This window comes from Ascaphus truei, chromosome 4 (assembly GCF_040206685.1).
Source record: "Ascaphus truei isolate aAscTru1 chromosome 4, aAscTru1.hap1, whole genome shotgun sequence".
In the NCBI taxonomy this organism is placed as follows: Eukaryota; Metazoa; Chordata; class Amphibia; order Anura; family Ascaphidae; genus Ascaphus; species Ascaphus truei.
The window spans coordinates 310,033,058-310,051,015 of NC_134486.1; the positions used below are offsets into that span (position 1 = coordinate 310,033,058).

The following is a 17,958-nucleotide window of genomic DNA, read 5'->3' on the forward strand; positions in this document are numbered from 1 at the left end:
TATATATATATATACATATCTCTATTGTAATTTAACCCTGATTATTATTTTTATTATTGCTCTTACTATATGATTTGCTTATACACCATATGGCCGAGTAGGGACCGAAAAGCCATATGATTCTATCATATACACCAATATTCCTGAATGATCTACAATACTATATCTATGTCCAATGTACACAAGTAGCCATTCTAAGTTCATATTTTGTATTGTACAATTATGTATGCTTTTACCAATAAAACACAAGTTATAAAAAAAAAAAAAAAATACATTCAAATCTATTTATAGTTGTCCAGTTGTTTTTAAAAGGGGTTAGTCACCAATCCATGAGTAACCTGTAAAATGAAACTGGCCCGCTAAACTGCAGTGGGGACACTTGGAAGTCTACCACAACAGAGAATTGCAGATAAATTACTCAAAGCCAGGCCAGGAGGATTTTTTTTGTGATGTGTATTAAGCTTAGATAAGAACCCTTTTACTCTTTAGAATAAAACCTTTTTCTCTTAAAAAAGGAACAAATGTAGGGTAAAACGGATACCTTTTAATAACTGCCCAATGTCTATGAAAGCTTTGCTTATTTTTTCTGTAATATCATGTAGCCATGAAAATGTAGAACATCTGTTTTAATTGTTATGATTTCCAACATTCCACTGCCCCTTCCAGACTGAATTATCAATTTACAGGACTATCTCCACTGCCATCCCACCCTCCTACAAAACTTCTTATGTTATAGACTGAAAATGCAGTTAATTTATGCCTTTGCTCTTATCCTTAATGCCTACCCTTTGTCTGATTTGAAGGCATACTAATAGTGCTTATGAGTGCTCATTCATTTTTTGGCATTGTATGATAGAAGTCTGCAAGTATCAGGTCTGTTGCTCTTCCTCCCTATTCTATGTGAGATTCCAACTCAGAAAGAAGAGGTAAGGTGTTTAACACTTCACCGTGCCAGCAGCATCAAAGCAGGCAAACGTCTCTGGCAAGGTCTCTGTTTGCTCGTACTGCTGTCTATTTTAGTGAGTAAATGATCCTGAAATTGCCCTTAATCTACATATCTACATCCTTCTTTCTTTAGATCATGGCCCTTGTACCCTGGATTCTTGACCCTTCTATGAATCCACCAGCCTCAATACACACTGTCAACGGGGAGACTCCTGGAGTAGGTAGGACTTTGGTGGCCGGAACAGCAGGCAAGGATTGTTGGGGTCAAAAACAGGGTTCGGTGGCAGGCAGCAAGCAAGATCATCATGGTCACAAGCAGGGTTCAGTGGCAGGCAGCAAGCAGGATCGTCATGGTCACAGGCAGGGTCGGCAACAGGAAGGCAGGAACAGGGCAGGGGAGCAGGAACTGAGACTAGGGAGCAGGAATTCTTTAAAATAATTGTGAGATTATTTACTGTACCCTATTAATAAATAAGAAATAATAAATGCTTAAAGTACAGTATTCACATGCTTGGTCAATGGAACGCACATCAAGGTCATTTAAGGTAGACGCATGTGTGGTATATGGAACTCATATGTTGGTCATTTGGGAATGGCAGTTCTACTGTACGCTACTGTATGTATGTAAGCTTATCTAAACTTATATTGACCTTGATTAGACACAGGCTGGAAATTGGGTGGCAGCGACCCATTGTTGATGCAAGGGTTGTGCTGTATGTAGCTGTTCAAGTCGATCATGTAGTTTGGATGTATGTTCATCTCGTTTTTGGAGTTGGTTGGTTCGTACTGGTAATGGTATTGGGGCAGGTACTCAGGTTAGTAAATCCATACTCAGTAACTGTATTATCCAGTAGTTGTGTTACAGTAGGGTCTCTGCAATATCAAAGCAATGTATACTTTTAGAAAATGCATATGGTACCCAAAAAAATACGCCAGAAGGAAAGAAAGTACATCAACTTCCATATCACAAAAATGAAAGACCAATGAAAGTCAATAATTTTTCTTTAGTAAAAAGAAATCCTTAAATGAGATGTCTAAAGATGTACTGTGTGTTCTCTCGACTTGCTCAATAACAGCTTTAAGGGCTTCTAACACCATGCATTCCAAACTGTCTTCTGCCGTGGTCCATTATGGAAACTTTGACAACATTTTTTTTAAGTGTCACAAAAGCAGGAGATTAGATGAAGTTATGCTTAATGAAGAAACAAATAATAATTGACATTTACAATGTAGCACGATTACTATCACCAAATTTCCCGCAGCCCAAAAACAGCTGTGTTCAACATTTCCATCATCAAGCTCCTTAAAAAATTGCATCCTTTTTTCTCCAATACCAGCAACACAAACATAAATATTTCTTGTATATATTTACACCAACGCAAATGTTCCCATGCATATTTTATTAAGGCTTGTTTAAATCCATCTCAAACAAGAATAAATGTCAGAATCTAATTTCATATTTCTCACTTAACATTTTCCCCAGGGAATTCTGGCTAATGTAATTATTGCAAGATTTAGCAAGCACTGTCAGTTTAAAGAAATGCATTACTTTATTTTCTGCAAAAGGATTTAAAATTAGCAATAAACTTAGTTAATGGAAACACATAACTTTTACGCCATTATCCTTTCACTTGACATACCCAGTTCGATCTAATTTGTTTGGTGTGCAAAATATAATCCTAGATATTAATAGAAAACCAAACTCTAATTTTTTTTTATTAAAAGGTTACTAAAAGCAAAAAATAAACCTACAATATAAAAGCTAAGAAAATCACAGACATTCGTTTTTAAAACAAATAGTTGGTGATAAGTTCCAATATTCAGAGATGTAACTTTATATGATATAACCCAATTAATAAAAAGTCTATCCATTTTTATTTTAAATGATGCTTTGAAATACAACACTGAAATAAATATATTTCCCTGTGCATCTATGGTCCCGGCTGACCAGTTTATAAATTGAAAGAAAACATTAAAAGGTAATCTGGACTATGGCTCTATTGTCAGAATGTAAACCACTCCACTTAAACTGTTTAAAATGGGAGCTTGTAACTAGAGACCAAACAGGATATATTCTTCATAATGGCCAAAATGTAAGTACATCAACAAGGTATTTATCAGGAACTTCAGAAAATGAGCCATATTTAGCGATACGCTGTAAGAGTTGTGAGCAGAGGTACATATAATGGAGACCGAGTTGGGTGCAATTATATCTTGGCTTTATTGAACCTGTTCCTTTATTCAGGCAAAACATACAACAACAACAAAATAACAAACCCCTGTCCCTTTGTAAGGGCTAACTTACTTCCGCAGACCCTATCTGCAGGACTGGAGGGATATTTCCATTACCAGCCTATCACCCCAAAGTCTTAGGAGGTACCTTAAGCAGATGGCCCTCTATGTCAGTTTCTGGCAGGTTCCTGTGTCCTCTGTGTCCAGGAAATCTAGGTCTCTGGGTGTCTGGATGTCTTGATGTCAAGACAGTGTCGGTATGCAGGCTTCTCTGTTCTCCTCCTGTCAGCCCAAATGTGAGCTAAGGAAATCTCTCCTATGTCTCATATGAGGCTTTTTACAGAGCTCTAATTAGTCCCGGTGGAGACTAGTTAATTGAGTGGCTGCAATTAACTATCTCTCTGCTGGATTCTCAGAGCTCTGATGCTGCTTTATTTGAACAAGAATAAGTCCCTGTTCCATACACATTAGGGCCGTTTTACTGGAAATCACTGTGTCTTGGAAATAATATTCTTAATTAAACATTAATATTCATAACCGGTATTAAATATATTTTATTGTGAAAATAATGGTATTAATATGTAAATGTAAATATCTAGTACTTGGACGATGTTGAATACATTCAATATGATTGCATTGATTGTGCAATTGCATACAGTATACAGAAATTCAAAATAAGTGAACAATTTCTTAAAACAACATCAAACATTGAAATCTTGCCACCTACTTTACAGATAAGATTGAGTCCACCATACATGACATTTCTTCATGCCAGGCTCCATACCAACCATCTATCGCACGTCACACACCTACTGTATATTCACCCTCGGTAAATTTCCCCTGTGTCTGAGGCCTCTGTGCTCCTCTCACCATCTCACCCTACAACTTGCCCCCTTGATCCTATTTCCTCACATTTCCTCCGCTCCCTTTTAAGCACACTAATTCCTACCCTAATTCAACTTTTTAACCTCTCTCTCATTTCCGGCACACTCATCACGCCCATTCTAAAGATAGCCTCTCTTGACCCAACCTCCCTCTTTAACTAGCGCCCTATCTCTCTTCTCCCTTTGCCTCCAAGCTACTTGAGTGGCTTGTATACAACCACTTTACATACTTTCTCTCTTCCAACTCCCTGTTTGTCTCTTTGCTATCTGGTTTTTGTCTTCTACACTCCACAGAGACAGCACTAACAAAAGTAGCCAACAACCTACTCACAGCTAAGTCTAAGGGTCACTTCTTACTAATTCTCCTGAATCTCTCTGCTGCTTTCGACACAGTTGATCACCCCCTTCTCCTGCACACTCTCCACTCCATTGGCCTCTGTGATGCAGCTCTCTCCTGGTTCATGTCCTATCGTTCCAACAGCTCTTTCAGTGTTTCCTTCTATGGGATCTCCTACTCTTTACTCCCTCTTTCTTTTGGGATCCTACAAGGCTCTGTCCTTGGCCCTCTGCTATCTCACTACACTTACTCTCTTGGTTAACAAATACAATCCTATGGCTTTCAGTATCTCTATGCGGCAGTATCTCTATACTGATGATGCCCAAATTGACCTCTTCTGCATTGATCTCTCCCCCTGCCATGAACACCCCAAACCTTCTGCCCAGGGGTCATAGTTGACTCTGTCCTCTCCTTCATTCCTCATAATCACTCCCTCACTACAGATACAGCTAGCCTCACTGTTTTCAGTGCCGCAACCAAAACTCCCTGAAAAACGTGGAGCTTGGGGAGGTGGCAGCCATGACATTGCTGCGGGTTGTCCATTTCTTTAAATGGGACCCCCACAGCTTTAATCCTCCCGGGCCGCAATCGGCGCAGTGACGTGATCATGGCTCTCAAAACAGTAAAGTTAACTACAACTTTAAGTTTATGCCAACTCCATTTCTGAAATATCACCAGGATACCCCCTTTTTTCACTCATGGCGCATCTATAATCCTATCTCACTCACTCATCTTCTCCTGCCTTGACTACTGCATCCTTCTCCTAGCTGGTATTCCCCTTGTCTGCCTGTCTCAACTCCAATCCATAAAAAATGCTGCCGCCAAACTCGTTTACCTCACTTACGTTCCACTTCTGCTGTGCCACTATGCAAATCCCTATAATAGCTTCTCATATCTTTTAGAATGAAATTTGAACCCTAGTTTTAACTTGCAAAGCAGCTCCTCCTTACATCTAAGCCATAATGCCAAAACATATCCCTAAATGCTCCCTACGTTCTTCCCATGACATCAGCCTTTTCTCTAGCATTATTACCTCCTGTCACGCCTACCTACAAGACTTCTCTCGTGCTGCCCCCTCTCCCTGGAATTCCCTACCGTCAGACTCTCCCACAAATTCAGACAATTAAAAACTCCCTAAAAACTCACCTTTTCAAGGTTGGACCAAACTGAACCAAACTCAATGCTAACTCCCCCTAACATTCACACCCCCAAACCTAAATGGGATCAGCTGTGTGGCTGGAGCATACTGAGGCATACTCTGTGAGCAGCCACTTTACTTTTCGTTTTAACATTGCCCTTATTCCCTCTATATTGTAAACTCTCACATGTAATGTCATCATTACCTTTTGTATCTGTTTGTGCATGTTCATCCTTATTTGGTATGTCGTTCTGTTTATGTAATATACATAACTCTGTACCCCCATTGTACAGTGCTGCAGAATATGTGGGCACTTTACAAATGTACAATATTAATTATAATATCATATCAATAACTAATCATAGTATGTAATATCATAGAAATAAGATACAGTAGTATTAAATTGCTCCCTTTTATGGTTCTTTCTATTATCTCTGCTGCCAAAGAGGTGACTTTCCCTGGAGCAGCAGCATCACTTTCTTACTACTGGGTTCCCTCTACTTTAGAAGAGTTCATGCACTATTGTCAGGATTAGGCTTAGGCCCCGCCCCCTGTGATACATCTCGCGACGTCACGAGTGACGCGCGTCAGCCGAAACCTGTGCACTGGCTCCATGCTAGCAGGAAGGAAAACACTGCAGGGACCGTCTCCAGGCTCTGCGATGACACGGGCAACCTACCACACATGCTAGCTACTCGCCAATGGCACGCGGACACAGGCAAACAAGGGGTTAATTACCTCAATTATTCCTCAGCTGCTATGCACTCTGCCCCTGCCTATCAGTGGACAGCCTATGTCTGATTGTTCATTACCCTGCAGCTGTGGGCTGTCCTGCTATTAGTTACCTTGCACCTATGTGCTGCCTTACCATTGGCTGCCTGTCCGTTAAATACTCAGCCAGCCCTCCTACAAACTGGCTGAGCATAAACTCTTGTGACTTGTGCTTACCTCAAGCTTCCTGCGGCCCTGCATTGTCTTGTTTATGTCTTGTATTTTTGACCTCAGCTTACACCCGAAAACAGAGAGAGCAAAGGAGCACTGCTGGCAAGAGGATCCAAAGAAAAAATCCTATAGGAAAAATGAAGGGTACAACTCCAGACTAAAACTGAGGGTAATTTATTCCATAAGTACACAGGGACAGAGACACAGCCCACGCACCAACGCGTTTCGTCCCGTGGGACTTTATCAAGGTGTAACATGTATACATACCTTCTCGCATTTATAAGCCCCATTTCACGCCAAAAAGTTTGTGAAGACACACTGGATCTTTACTTTAAGAACCAGGGTGCCTCACGGTATGAATATTGATTGGGACCTTTCCCACTTTCTGTAGTGGTTAAGGGTTCTGTATTATCGTAATGTTCTATGCTTACACTAATTCAATTACATTGTTTATGATCTTTTGTAATTGACATATTCTATTCAATGGTGTCTGTCTGTTTCATCTATATATGGAGGTTAATATTGGTTTAATAATATATATGATAGTTAACATTTATCTATTTCTCTCCATATAATCAATTATGTCCATGACAATCACATATACCAAGTCTGTGCTTCTATTTATGAATATAGTTTAAGGTTATTCATTACTTAATTAATATGTATTATATGTGTATATATATTTTTATCATATAGTGAATATTATGTTATTTAATTAATTGAACACTATAGTCAGTTTTGGGTTTGTGATTGCTTTAACATCTTTTTGCATCATTATGTATCTGATTTATCAGTAGTTTTTTTTCAATCTTTTGTGTTTTTATATTGTTGAATTCTTAGTTTAAAGTTTTTTTGTGTATTTTATTGATTTTTTTTGTTAGATATGTGAGTTTGTTCGTTTTTTAGAGTATTAATAAAGTTGTTGAAGAAAAAAACATTTTTTAATTCCCTTCCGCCTCTAGCCCGGTGGGAGTATCAATGCCATGCGTTTCAGGCTGGAAGCTGGCGCACACGAGTGACGTCACCTCAGGGATTTAGCCGATTGGTTAGTAATGATGTGGTGTCAAAAAAAACAATAGCCTTTATACTTTTACCTTGGACCCTACTGCTGCGGCAGCTTTTATTCTTACAAATCACCGGCTTTTACCTAGCATGTTCCTGGAATGCCACGCTGCTCACCTGGAGCATGCCGGGCTCCTTTTGCCTTCCCAGCCAGGCGCATGCCCGGCTGACGCGCGGTTGATGTGTTAATTGATAATGGTTCAGGATTTACTAGGCTGCAATGTTTCGCGTGTCCGCCAGATGGCATAAATTCATGAATTGTAATGCAGTATATATATGTATATATATATATATTTATATATATATATATATATATATACTGTATAACAACAACCCCTATAACCCCTAACATACAGTACTGTACACATACAGTACTGTATATGCACATCAATGATACTATAGGCCGGCGGGGGTGAGATGTGTTTGCAGCAGAGAGAGATCCGCTGCTCTCTCTGTGCAAACATCGGCACATTAAAAATGATTTAAAATACATTTTTATTCATAGTGTAGATGTGCAGGGGGTCTCCGGAGCTGAACCGCGTTGGTTTCAGGTCCGGGGACCCCCTGCTCCCCGAGATACAGCCCCCTTTATGAAGTGCCGGTGTCCCTCTGCATTTAAAGGTCCCGATCACGTGACCGCGACATGTAAACCAAGCAGAGGGATACCGGCACCCCCTAAAGGGGCCTGTATCTCGGGAAGCAGGGGGTCCCCGGACCTAAAACAAAAACGTTTCTGCTCCGGAGACCCTCTGCACATGTACAGTATAAATAAAACACATATATAAATAAACACTTGTTCCTTACCTTAGCGGCTATGTGCTATGGTAACGAAGCAGCATTTCTGTATTTTAATAATATTGTACAGTGAGCAGGGGGATCCCTGAGCCAGAAATTAATGCTCAGGGGACCCCCTGCTCCTGCACAATATTATTAAAAATACAGAAATGCTGCTTCATTACCATAGCTGATAGCCGCTAAGGCAATGAAGGGGTTAACCCACCGTGCCCGCTTTATTGTGGGTAGCGGGGGTGGGTGAAGGGGTTTTTTGGCCCTTGGTGTGAATTTAGGACTTGCGAGGGGGTTGCGGGTGCACTTAACCCCTTCACGGCCATAGCAGTTAATACCGCTACGGTCATGAAGGGGTTAACCCCTCCCGCTACCCCCCCCCACAAGCCCTAAACAACCATTGTTGGGGCTAATACCCCCTTCACCCACCCCCGCTACCCACAATAAAAAAATTCACACACAGCAGCAGCACAAAAAATAAATAAATAAATCTAAATAAATAAATAAATACATGAATATAAATAAATACATTTAAAATACATTTTTATTCATAGTGTTGATGTGCAGGGGGTCTCCGGAGCTGAACCGTGTTGGTTTCAGGTCCGGGGACCCCCTGCTCCCCGAGATACAGGCCCTCTGCATTTAAAGGTCCCGAACACGTGACCGCGGCATGTAAACCAAGCAGAGGGATACCGGCACCCCCTAAAGGGGCCTGTATCTCGGGAAGCAGGGGGTCCCCGGACCTAAAACCACAGCGGTTCAGCTCCGGAGACCCCCTGCACATCTACACAATGTATTTTAAATGTATTTATTTCTATTCATGTATTTATTTATTTATTTAGATTTATTTATTAATTGTGCTGCTGCTGTGTGTGAATTTTTTTTATTGTGGGTGGTGGAGGTGGGTGAAGGGGGTATTAGCCCCAACGGTGGTTGTTTAGGGCTTGCGGGGGGTAGCGGGTGCACTTAATCCCTTCACGACCGTAGCGGTATTAACTGCTACGGTCGTGAAGGGGTTAAGTGCACCCGCAACCCCCCCGCAAGTCCTAAACTCACACCAAGGGCCAAACACCCCCTTCACCCACCCCCTCTACCCACAATAAAAAAAATTCACGCTCAGCAGCCCCACAATTAATAAATAAATCTAAATAAATAAATACATGAATATAAATAAATATATATATATACAGTATATATATATATATATATATATATATATATATATATATATATATATATATATATATATATATATATATACACACAGTATATATACAATAACAATCCCTACACATAATTATACTGTATATATATACTGTATATATATATATACAGTATATACACACACATGATGAACCAATATACAAATAAATGTAGAAGGGTTATCAAAACCATACTGTCCTACAAATAACACTTCGCCATACAGACACACTACATTACAATGAATTTCCTTTAATAATCCTAACTGATCTTACAATCTAAATCATCAAATGACAAAGAAAAACCTCACATTCCAATCAATACATTGCATTTACATTGTATTTATGATGCATAAAATCTATGCACCATATACATTCTGCAAATGAATGTGAACAATATCATTGCAAGCAAAATACAGATAACTCCAAACAAGTCAACTATTTTAACCAATCAAGTAAACAAAAATCAATATATAAGTACCAACCAGAATACAACATTTAAAACCAACGCTAACCCTTACTATACCAAGGATTACATCTATCTAATTGTAAAAAACATTATACTGTACACACATTGAAGCATTGCAATAAACAACATACAGTACAGTACATCCCCTGTATCTCCCTGCCTTGAGTGTAATCTGTGTAAAGCCCCCTCCCCCCTAATGTTTCTGTTAAATCTCTCTGCCTTGAGTGTAATCTGTTTAAAGCCCCCTCCCCCCTAATGTTTCTGTTAAATCTCTCTGCCTGTGTTGCTGTGAGTGCAGTTTATGTAAATGTGGGGAGTGGGAGTGGGTTATAACCCCACCTCCTTGACTGTGATTTGTATAAAGCCCCCTCCCCCTAATGTTTCTGTTAAATCTCCCTGCCTGTATTGCTGTGAGTGCAGTGTATGTAAATGTGGGGAGGGGGGGGACCCGATGTGCATACTGTGAGGTCTAACCACCCTCACCCCCTACCCACATACCGTTACCACCCCCCCATCCTGGCCATGGCCCCTCTGCTTCTGCAAAACAGACACAAAAATTAAATCATCCAAAGTAATGTCCCCTAACCCCTTAATCACCATAGCGGTTATTAACCGCTACAGTCATTAAGGGGTTAACCCACCCTCACACACCACTCGGGATGCCTACATACCCTCCCACACTAACCCCCCCCCCCGTGAGGCCTAACCACCCTCACCCAGTACCCACAAGGGAGGCCTACCCACATACCGTTGGGGAAACACCCCCCCCCCCCACCCCCAGTACCCACAATAAAAACAACACAGGGACCCACAATAAACATCATTCTATTTATTAAATACATTACCCACCCCCTGTGCCCCCCCATAAATACAAGATTTATCCTTTTACATACAGGGTTCATAACGCAGCCCCACGCGAGTCCCCGGTGGGCTGGCGGGGCACCTGGACAGACCTACAGGGTACCAGCAGCCCTATTTAAACAGGTTCTGGAGGCCTGCTGGTGGGTGCCGTCAGCACCATGGCCCCCAGGTGGTCTCCTTGGGTCACCGTGGGCCACAATTGGGTCCCCACGTTAGGCCCAAGGATGTCTGGGACCCCGGGTCAGACCCACGGGTGTCTGTGGGGCCTCAGGTGATTCCCACGGGGGTCTGGGGAACTCACGGGTGCTCAATATGGGTCCACGGTGCCCCCACAGAAGTGGGACCACACATCATCATCCCCGCACCTACGGGTCGGCGGTGCCCCCACAGAAGTGGGACCACACAGCTTCATCCCCGGAGACTACGGGTCGGCGGTGCCCCCACAGAAGTGAGACCACACATCTTCATCCCCACATGTGTCACCCGTGGAACCACCAGCCTGGTACCCGTGGGATACCCGAGGAAACCACAGGTGGTCTCCAGAGGTCCCACGCAGAACCACGGAACAAACCCTGAATGTAAAAATAAACTGCTACGGTCGTGAAGGGGTTACGTGCACCCGCAACCCCCCCGCTACCCCCCCGCAAGTCCTAAACTCACACCAAGGCGAAATACCCCCTTCACCCACCCCCGCTACCCACAATAAAGGTGGCACGGTGGGTTAACCCCTTCATTGCCTTAGCGGCTATCAGCTATGGTAATGAAGCAGCATTTCTGTATTTTTAATAATATTGTGCAGGAGCAGGGGGTCCCCTGAGCATTAATTTCTGGCTCAAGGAACCCCCTGCTCACTGTACAATATTATTAAAATACAGAAATGCTGCTTCGTTACCATAGCACATAGCTGCTAATGTAAGGAACGAGTGTTTATTTAAATATGTGTTTTATTTATACTGTACATGTGCAGAGGGTCTCCGGAGCAGAAACGTTTTTGTTTTAGGTCCGGGGACCCCCTGCTTCCCGAGATACAGGCCCCTTTAGGGGGTGCCGGTATCCCTCTGCTTGGTTTACATGTCACGGTCACGTGATCGGGACCTTTAAATGCAGAGGGATACCGGCACCTCATAAACGGGGCTGTATCTCGGGAAGCAGGGGGTCCCCGGACCTGAAACCAACGCGGTTCAGCTCCGGAGACCCCCTGCACATCTACACTATGAATAAAAATGTATTTTAAATAATTTTTAATGTGCAGATGTTTGCGCAGAGAGAGCAGCGGTTCTCTCTCTGCTGCAAACACATATCGCCAGGGGACGGCCTATAGTATCATTGATGTGCATATACAGTACTGTATGTGTATGTTAGGGGTTATAGGGGTTGTTGTTATACAGTATATACTGTATATATACAGTATATACTGCATTACAATTCATGAATTTCTCAGCTTCAAAGACAACAGCTCGCAAACGCCCCCATTGGTTTTTACATGGCATTGCAGTATTGCAGCCAGCGGGAATAAAATGCTTAAATCACGGGCGCGATATAACGCTATATACCCCGGGAGAAAACGATACAAAACCGCACATCACCGGGATATTCCGAAATTCGCGGAGCTAGCCAAGTAAGAATAAAGTTGGTCGGTAGTGTATATGGGGAAGTGTGTTTCTTAAGTGGGGTGTGCGGTGGGACCACATCTGCGGCAGTCTGGCTGACTGACCGCTAGGTTCTTTATTTTTGCCCCCCCTTAATTCCTTATCACATACATGATGTTATGGATTTATGACAAGTTCCCATCTACCTTTATTCCTACAGTTATGCTATGAGTCTACACTTATATTGAGCGTCAGTCTCTACATCACTATACAATCAGCTTACACCCGGACTCCTACCTTCTCTGACCCCTGGACCACGGCTACGGATACGACTATTCTATATTCTATACCTCTGGACCCTGGCACCGCACAACGACAATCTGATCTCTCCACTCCTAGACAACAGCAAGTACCTCGACCAATCCGACTTCTCCTACCCTGGCCCAGCTACACGACTACCACTCTGCACTACGGATGTGGCTGCTCGGTTGTAGGCTGGTGGCTACCAACATCCCCACCTCAGCCTTGTGGTCCTGCCTTGTTTGTGGTGAGCACTCGTTAGAGTATGCTCAGCCACACAAACATAGACCCGCTGAGGTGACTTTTGCACGCCCATGCCACCATGTTTGATAAGCTGGAAAAAAACTTGGCACAAAATGACCAACGTATGGAGCAACTCCACCGCTCGGTTCAAGCCATTACTGACCAGACCCAAGGTGGCCCCTCTCTCTCTGCACCCCAGCAACTCCTGTCCCAGCACCCATTCCAATGACCACAGCCTCTGAACCATGACTACCTACTCCCAACTGCTACGGCAGCGATCCTCTGCGCTTTTGCGGCTTTTTGAACCAATGTTCTATTCACTTCGAACTATTGCACCTCGCTTTCGTCTCAGCGATCTAAAGTGGCGTACATTGTATCCTTGCTAATGGATGACGCCTGGGCATGGGCTTCTTCCATCTGGGAGCAGAGACTGGACCTCATCGGTGACATCACACGCTTCACTAATGAATTTCGCAGGGTATTTGATACACCTGGACGCAAGGTAACTGCCTCCTATTCCCTTTTGAATATTTCTCAAGGTAACCGTCCTATGGCTCGATACACGGTCGAATTCCGGACCATAGCCGCTGAGACTGGCTGGAACAATGAGGCCTTGACCGCGGGCCTTCTGGCAAGGCTTGTCCGAAAGACTCAAGGACGAACTTGCGGCACAGGAACGTCCCACTGAACTAGAGGACATCATCGCACTTTGAATCCGGATGGACCAACGGCTCCAGGAGAGGAGAACAGAGAGAAACTGGCGCCAACAAGGTATGCAGCCTCTTCTTACGCAATCCACAGGAGTCGTTAACCTTCCTCCCCTGGCTTTGGAGGAACCTATGCAGCTTGGAGTTAGCAGACTGTCAGCTGGCGAGAAACAGTGCAGACGTAATGCTGGCCTCTGCCTCTACTCTAACTCTGGACACCTGGTAATTGCTTGTCCTCTCAAATCGGGAAACGCCAAAATCTCAGTGAGAGCCTGGAGGGTCACACTGGGAACCATATCTTCTTCTCCTCCCAAACTTTCAACTAGAATCTTCATTCCCATCACACTACTCAGGGACAACTTCAGGGCCACCACACGTGTCTTTCTGGACTCTGGGTCAGATGGGAACTTCATTGATCAAGGGTTCGCCGAGAAAAACAAAATCCCTTTGATATACAAGGACTGTCCCATAGAGCTGGAAGCCATCGATGGTCGTCCCCTATAACCCGCCTTTATATCTACAGGCTGGAGAATGTCACACCGAGAAAATTCAACTGGATGCCATTCATACGCCTTCAGTCAACGTCATTTTGGGATTACCTTGGCTCCAACTACATAACCCCCGCATAGACTGAACAGAGTCGCTGCCTCTCCAATGGAGTCCTCATTGCCTTGAGAATTGCGCTTCTAAAAGTCTAGCTGGGATATCAGTACCGGAACAGGTAGACCTTCAGTTGCCTGACATCTACGCAGAATTTCAAGATGTATTCAACAAGGCCCGAGCCAAACAACTGCCACCTCAACAGGCATTCAACTGTCCTATCGCTCTACTGCCTGGCACTATTCCTCCGCATGGATGTTCCTGTCAGGATTGGGGCTAAATTCCGCCCCGGGACGTGTCACGCTGCATCATGGCGGATGCGCAGGGCTCTGTCTAGGTGATTGCACCATACTGCCAGGAGGAAGAACGCTACAGGGATGGACTTTGCGCTCCACTCTGGTGATGCAGTCTTGGGGGACGAGCTCAGTGGTGATGCAGGCGGCACACGCCGCATGCTACCTGCAAGTGCACACCGCACTGTAAGTAATGATCTTAACATTAATCTCAGCTGCTACTCACCTGCCATACATCCTGTTTCCTCCTATCAGCACACAGCTTATGTCTAATGACCAAACTCCCTGCAGCCTTCCTATTGGACCCTGGCCCTTTATATGCCCAGTCATCCCCTAGACAATTGGCTGTGCATAAACTCCTGTTTATGTACCTGTGCTTGCTAATAGTAGTTCCTTGCTGTTGCTGTGCCTTGCCCTGTCTATTCGTTGTGAACTCAGCTTGTACCTGGACTTCTGCCTTCTCTGACCCTTGGACCTCGGCTCGCTTCAGGATTCCCGATCTCTCCTCTCCTCGACCTCGGCTACGGATTATGACTACTCTCCTCTCTCCAACCCCTGACTACGGAAAGTACCTTTACCTACCTGAACTCTCCTACCCTGAACCGGCTACACAACCCTGACTCTGCAATCCGGACTCGATCTCGCGGTTGTAGGTCGGTGGTTATCTACATCCCCACCTCAGCTCGCGGTTCTGTCCGGTTTGTGGTGAGCACACATGACAGTATGCTCAGCCCAACAAACATGGACCCCACTGAGGTGGGTCGACTATTGAATACACACGCCAGTATGTTCAACAAAGTGGAAAAATACTTGGCTCAAAATGACCAGCGAATGGAACTGCTCCAACGCTCAGTGCAAAACATTAGTGACCAGATCAAACGTGAGCACCCTCACACTACCCCACCAGTGGCTTCCATCCCTACATCCGTTCCATCAAACCTGGCTTCTGAGTCATGACTACCCACCCCCAACCATTATGGAGGTGACCCCTTGGGCTGTCGAGGGTTTTTGAATCAGTGATCCATTCACTTTGAACTGTTGCCTTCTCGTTTTATCTCTCAATGCTCTAAGGTGGCATACATCATATCACTACTGACGGATGACGCTCTGGCATGGGGCTCATCCATTTGGGAACAGAGGTCGGATCTTACCTGCGACATCAACCGCTTCACCAAGGAATTCCGGAGAGTATTCGATACCCCAGGACGAAAGGTAACCGCTGCCTCATCTCTCGTAAACATTTCTCAGAGTAACCGTTCTTTTGTCCGCTACACGGTGAATTTTCGCACCATAGCCGCCGAGACCAGCTGTAATGACGAGGCTTTCACTGCAGCGTTTTGGCAAGGGTTGTCTGAAAACCTCAAGGATCAACTGGCTGCTCACGAACGCCCCGCTGGATTAGAGGATCTTGTGGCCCTATGCATACGGATAGACCAATGACTTCTAGAGAAAAGAACCGAGAGAGAGAGAGAGAGAGAGAGAGAGACACCAACGAGGTACACAACCATTCTTTACTAGCCCTACAGGAACCTTGGATTCTCCTTCCCCAGCCTAAGAGGAACCTATGCAGTTGGGAGGTACCCAATTATCTGCCGGCAAGAAACGCTGGGAACCTTATCTTCTTCTCCTCCCAAATTATCAATCAGGATTTTTGTCCCCATCATCCTTTCTGGAGACACCTTCAGGACCACCACACGAGCCTTCCTAGATTCCGGGTCTGGAGGGTTTCATTGACCAGCAGTTCGCTGAGAAGAACAAGATTCCCTTAATTTTCAAGGATCAGCCATAGGGCTCGAAGCCATAGATAGCAATCCTCTACAACCCGCCTTTATATCCCTGCAAACCATACCTATCTCCTTACAGATCAGCGAGAACCATCTCGAGAAAATTCAACTGGATGCCATTCTTATGCCCTCAGTTGACATCATTCTGGGTCTTCCTTGGCTTCAGTTACACAATCCTTGCATTGACTGGATGGAGTCACTGCCTCTCCAGTGGAGCCTTCATTGCCAGGATAATTGTCTGATCTCTTCCAAAGGTCTAGCTGGGGTATCCCTACTAGAACAGGTTAAACCACAATTACAAAATAATTTCAGGATGTCCTTGACAAGACTTTTCGATTGTCCCATTGACCTCCTGCCAGGCGTCATCCCTCCGCGAGGATGCTCCTATCCGCTGTCTCCTCCCGAAACCAAGGCTATGAAGGAATATATCCAGAAAAACCTCCAGAGGGGATTCATCCGTAAATCGTCATCACCTGCGGATGCAGGTTTTTTTTCCGTAAAGAAGGACGGTTCACTCAGACCCTGCATCGACTACCGGGTTCTCAATAAAGTGACGATAAAGAATCGATATCCACTACCGCTGATTTCGGAGCTTTTCGACAGAACACAGGGCGCCACAATCTTAACCAAGTTGGATCTGCAAAGAGCCTACAATTTGGTAAGAATTTGGCAAGGAGATGTGTGGAAGACGGCCTTTAACACACGGGATGGACACTGTGGGTACCTGGTAATGCCCATCGAACTCTGTAATGCACCCGCGGTGTTTCAAGATTTGTAAATGAGATCTTCAGGGATCTGCTCAACCTATACGTGACTGTTTACTTGGATGACATCTTTGATTTTTTTCTAAGACTGTACAGGAACATTCGGGACACGTTAAACAGGCTCTTCAAAGATTACGAGAGAATCACATTTTTGCCAAATTGGAAAAATGCCAATTTCATCAGACCACAACTTCCTTCTTGGGATTCATCATTTCCGACACTGGACTCGCCATGGACCCAGCCAAAGTGAAGGCAGTGGTAGATTGGCCTTGTCGCATGACTATCAAAGTCGAACAGAGGTTCCTGGGTTTTGCTAACTACTATCGGAGATTTATTAAAAATTTCCCCTCCGTGGTAGCGCCAAATACAGCCTTGACTCCTAAAGGAGCTGATCCAGCGATTTGGTCTCCCGAAGCTACTATGGATTTCCAAAAATTGAAGAAAGCATTTGTCTCAGCGCCTGTGCTTGTGCATCCGGACCATGGACTGCCCTTCACGCTCGAGGTAGATGCCACTGATGTTGGAGCCGGAGCAGTGTTGTCCCAGAGAAAAACCTCTCAGGCCAGACTTCACCCTTGTGCTTTTTTTGCACCCAGCCAAGGTGAAGGCAGTGGTAGATTGGCCTTGTCGCATGACTATCAAAGTCGAACAGAGGTTCCTGGGTTTTGCTAACTACTATCGGAGATTTATTAAAAATTTCCCCTCCGTGGTAGCGTGTGAGGAATCAGGGATCGCGGCGCCCGCGCCCTGGTTCCTCTGCTGATATATTCCCTCCTGCTGCCGTGGCGCGCACACCTCGCCAGCGCCACTCACCTCCGTCGGT

General features: G+C 44.3%; 1 long non-coding RNA gene across 1 annotated transcript in view; it reads right to left on the reverse strand.

Annotated features, from left to right (window-relative positions):
* Positions 1 to 611: 611 nt before the first annotated feature.
* Positions 612 to 17,958, reverse strand: part of LOC142492114 (uncharacterized) — a 42,393-nt gene continuing 25,046 nt past the window's right edge. Inside the window, exons 3-4 of the long non-coding RNA XR_012800750.1 lie at positions 1,596 to 1,818; positions 612 to 1,373 (exon numbers count right to left, since the gene is read on the reverse strand). This is a non-coding gene — a long non-coding RNA (uncharacterized LOC142492114). The remainder of the gene's footprint in view (positions 1,374 to 1,595; positions 1,819 to 17,958) is intronic.